This window comes from Dromiciops gliroides, chromosome 2 (genome assembly GCF_019393635.1).
Source record: "Dromiciops gliroides isolate mDroGli1 chromosome 2, mDroGli1.pri, whole genome shotgun sequence".
NCBI classification, from domain to species: Eukaryota; Metazoa; Chordata; class Mammalia; order Microbiotheria; family Microbiotheriidae; genus Dromiciops; species Dromiciops gliroides.
Window position 1 is genome coordinate 37084109 of NC_057862.1, and position 5263 is coordinate 37089371.

Below are 5263 nucleotides of genomic sequence, written 5' to 3' on the forward strand. Positions count from 1 at the left end.
CTAGCTGTGTGACCTTGGGTACATCAAGGTACCTCTTTGGAGCCTTAGTTTCTTCATCTGCAAAATTGGAGGGCCAGTGGGGAGAGTCAGTGGCTTCCAAGTTCCCTTCCAGCTTTAAAACAACCATGACTCTCTCTCTCTCTCTCTCTCTCTCTCTCTCTCTCTCTCTCTCTCTCTCTCTCTCTCTCTCCCCCCCCCCCTCTCTCTCCCCTTCTCTCTTTCCTTCTCTCTCTCCCCTCCCTCTTTCTTTCTCTCTCTCCCCCTCCCTCTTTCCTTCTCTCTCTCCCTCCCTTGCTCTTTCCCTCTTTCCCTCCCACCCTCTCTCCTTCCTTCCCTCCCTCCCTCTCTCCCTCCTTCCTTCCCTCTCTCTCTCCATATATGCACGCACACACACACACACACACACACACACACACACACACATATATATACAATCCATATCTTGAAGCTTTTGCACTTTGCCAGGATCTGCCAAAGTTTACAGTCTTCTTGCCCATAGTTAGTAAATGTCTGAGCCAGACTTTGAACCCAAGCCTCTAACCCCCAATACGACATTTTCCCCACTGTGCTACATCACCTCTCTTAATAATAATGACCCCATTCTTAATGGTTAACAAAGCACGTCTCTCATAACAAACTTGTGAGCCTGGGTGCATAAACATTGCTATCCTCGTGGTTAAGGATATGGACTCAGAAATGAAGAATGGTTACCCCAGGAGAGATACTGAGCTGAGATCTGAACAGTGGGTCTCCTGTCTCTATGCCCAGTGAATGGTTCTCCTGCTATACCAAGTTCTCTCTATAATAATACTTGCCATTTACATGAGACAGAACAAATAAACACTAAAACAATACATTCCTCATAGAGCAAAGGTCTGAGTATTAAAATATGTGCATTTATTAAAATAATACAAACAAGTGTCCCTTGCTATATCCTCTTCAGCCTAGGAAGCTGTCTATTCTGCTCTCCCCTCCTCCCAACTCCATGGTAGCAGAAAGAAGACTGGACCAAGAACCAGGAGACATGAATTTTAGTCCCAGATCTGTTACAAAATGTGTGATTTTGCTCAAGGAGCATTACAGTATAATGATCAGAGAACTGGGTTTCTAAAAGTCTCAAGGAACTGGGTTCCAATCTTGTTTTTGACACTAGTCAAGTTGTTTCCCTTTCATGAGACTTAGTTTTCTAATCTGTAAAAAGAAAATACTCATCAGTAACAACCGGAAGGACAGGCGGACCCTCAGAATTTGGTTACTGAATATGACTTGCTTCCCTTTGTTCTTTCAGAGCTTCAGAATTTTCAGTTTTTCTTTCCTTCCTTCCTTCCTTCCTTCCTTCCTTCCTTCCTTCCTTCCTTCCTTTCCTTCCTTCCTTTCTTTTTTCTTTTTCAGGGCAATGAGGGTTAAGTGACTTACTCAGGGTCACACAGGAGTTTTTCAAAAATGAAAATGTATTTTAGTAACTTTTAAAATATATTTTAAATGAAAATACAAAATGAGAAGAGAAAAAACAACATTGCCATGCACACAACAGAACATGAGAAGATTCAATACAAAACAATAACATGTTTTGTTTTTGTTTTTGTTTTTTAGTGAGGCAATTGGGGTTAAGTGACTTGCCCAGGGTCACACAGCTAGTAAGTGTTAAGTGTCTGAGGCCGGATTTGAACTCAAGTCCTGTCGACTCCAGGGCCGGTGCTCTATCCACTGTGCCACCTAGCTGCCCAAAATGTATTTTTTTAATGTGAACTTAACAATCATTGAAAAAACACAGACTTTTCACTGGCCAAGGAAGAACAAGGGCTTTGTAGAGGAAAGTGTGGAGTCTGTTTTATGCAGTTTGTTTTTTAACTGCTCAAGGTCCCACAGCTGAGGAAGGTATAAAGACGTATATCTGTATGTACATAAATTATATATAATGTAGAGATTGTATATATCATTAAACCCTGGAATAGTGGCGTGAATCGCTCACTACCACACAGCTAGGAATGGTTGGGCAGGGATTCAAACCCAAGTTCCCTAGCTCTAGGTCCAGGAGTCTTTCTTTGTGGTCTAGACTGTGATCTCCTTGGTACGGGGAACTTCTTCAACCCTGACAGATGAGCCCACTGATCTACTACTTATGGTTTGAGAGAGTGGCCTAGAGCATGAAACGATCAAGTGACTTGTCTTTAGTCACACAACCAGTTTGTTTCAGAAGCAGTATTTGAACCCAGTGCCACCTGGCCAACTCTCTACTACACCAGAGGTCTCAGTCACATGGCCCAGAACACTCCCAGGGTGGCCTGAACCAGATTAAAATGTAATTGAACATAGATAGGGATGTGTGATTTAGTGGCCCCATTTCTACTTCTGCCTCTCTCCAGTCTTTCCACTGTTCCCTATGCTCTGCTGTCTCTCAACAGATTGAACTGAATTGTGTGACTTTGGGTAAATCATCTTATCTATGTCCCAGTTTCCTCATCTGTTAAGTAAATAGACTGGACTAAATTATCTTCATTGTCATTTCAAGCTCTAACCCAAGTCCCAGGATGCTCAGGCTCTCCATCTCCATCCTCTCATCCTATCCAACCTCCATTTTTCTCACTCACCCCATATTAGTTATGGGGGGAACATGATTTATGCTAAACAATTTACCTTTCCCCAATTAATTTAAGTTTTTTCTTTTTTCTCCCTTTCTTTGCTAAACCACACTTGAAGCTGGTAGAACTGCTGATTAGGACAGAGGAAAGGAGAAGAGATTTTATGAAGGACTCCATGGTACTGATCTTTGTTCTCATCTCCATGGTGATGCTAGCAGATGATGTGATTCCGACATGTAATTTACTTATTTAAAATTTCATAAGAAAAAGAAATTGAAGAAATTAGAATAAGCAACAAGGAAACAAAACAATCACTTTTTGCAGATGATATGATGGTATATTAGAGAATTCTGGAGAACCAACTAAAAAAAAATACTGAGGGGCAGGTAGGTGGTGCAGTGGATAAAGCACCAGCCCTGGATTCAGGAGTACCTGAGTTCAAATCCGGCCTCAGACACTTGACACTTACTAGCTGTGTGACCCTGGGCAAGTCACTTAACCCCCATTGCCCTCCCCAAAACAAAACAAAAATACTGCAATAATTAACAAATTCAGCAAAATTACAGGATATAAAATAAGTCTACACAAATCATCAACATTTCTATATTTTACCAATAAAGTCCAAGAGGAAGAGGAAAAAATAGTAATTCTATTTAAAATAACTACAGACAACACAAAATACTTGGGAGTCTATTTGCCACAACAAACCCAGAAACTATATGAACACAATTACAAAACATGTTTTCACACATATAAAGTCGAATCTAAACAACTGGAGAAATACTGATTGTCCTTGGGTAGGTTAAACCAATATAACAAAAATTACAATTTTAGTTAGAACTTTTTTTGGGGGAGGAGAGAGCAGAGTAATGAGGGTTAAGTGACTTGACCAGGGTCACACAGCTAGTAAGTGTCAAGTGTCTCAGGCTGGATTTGAACTCAGGTCCTCCTGAATCCAGGGTCAGTGCTTTATCCACTACACCACCTAGCTGCCCCACTGAGTTCAAATTTGATCTCAAACACTTACTAGCTGGCTTAACCAGGGCAAGTCACTTAACCCTGTGTCCCTCAGTTTCCTTATCTGTAAAAGGAGCTGGAGTGCTCCAGTATCTTTTCCAACAAAACCCCAAATGGGAGTCACAAAGAGATGGATACAATGGAACAACAAAAATAACAAAAGGTGATTTTTTTTCCTTCTTTGCCCCCTGCCCCCACCCTGGATCACTGCCTTGTTGTGGTGAAGGGACTTGAGTAGCTCAATGAAACTATGAGCTATGCCATGCAGGGTTACTTAAGACGGACAGGTCATAGTGGGGAATTTTTTTAAACAAAAGCTGATCCACTAGAGAAGGAAATGGCAAACAACTCCAGTATTTTTGCCAAGAAAACCCCATGGACAGTACTAAGATGACGAAAGAGATGGTATCAGAAGATGAGCCCCTCAGGTCAGAAGGTATTCAATACGCTCCTGGGGAAGAACAGAGGACAAATACAAGTAGCTCAGGTATCATTGAAGCATCTGGACCAAAGCTGAAAAGAAGCTCAGCTGTGTATGTGTCTAGTGACAAAAGGAAAGCCCAGTTCTATAAAGATCAATATTGCACAGGAACCTGGAATGTAAGATCTATGAACTAAGGTAAGATGGATGTGGTGAAACAGGAGATGGAAAGATTATTAAACATTGACATCTCGGGTGTCAGTGGACTTGGATGGTTGAAAATGGGTGAGTTTAATTCAGATGATCATTACATATACTACCGTGAGTAAGAAAACCTTAGAAGAAATAGAATACCCCTTATAGTCATAAAAAGGGTGAGAAAGGCAGTACTGGAGTATAATCTTTAAAAAAACAGAATGGTATCTGTTCAAATCCAAGGCAAACCACTCAACATCACAGTAATACGGATCTGTGCTCCAATCACTAATGCCAAAGAGGCCCAAGTTATCAGCTCTATGAAGACGTACAACATCGTCTAGAAACAACACCAAAAAAGATGTCACATTCATCTTAGGGGACCGGAAGGCTAAAGTAGGGAATCAAAAGTTGATTGGAATAACAGGCAAGTTTGGCTTAGAGAGCAAAGACAAGCAAGGAAAAGACTAACAAAAATTCTGTCAAGATAACCCACTGGTCATAGCAAACACTCTTCCCCCCACCCCTGGGGCAATGGGGGTTAAGTGACTTGCCCAGGGTCAAACAGCTAGTAAGTGTCAAGTGTCTGAGGCCAGATTTGAACTCAGGTACTCCTGAATCCAGGGCCGATGCTCTATCTACTGCACCACCTAGCTTCCCCCAAAACCACTTTTTTTTTATTTTTGGGGGTGAGGCAATTGGGGTTAAGTGACTTGCCCAGGGTCACACAACTAGTGTCAAGTGTCTGAGACTGGATTTGAACTCAGGTCCTCCTGAATCCAGGGCTGGTGCTCTAGCCACTGTGCCACCTAGCTGCCCCTCAAACACTCTTTTTTTAACAAGCCAAAAGGTGACTCTACATGCAGACATCACCAGAGGGTTAAGAAATCAGATTGATTATATGCTTTGCGGCCAGAGGTGGAGAAACTCTATAGTCAGTTAAAGGAAGACCTGTAGCTGACTGTGTGGCTCAGATTATGAGCTTCTTATTGCAAAATTCAGACTTAAATTAAAGAAAATAGGGAAAACCATCAGACCGTATAGGTAA

General features: G+C 41.7%; 1 pseudogene; it reads left to right on the forward strand.

Annotated features, from left to right (window-relative positions):
- The first annotated feature begins 3989 nt into the window (after positions 1 to 3989).
- Positions 3990 to 5263, forward strand: LOC122738217 (annotated as a pseudogene).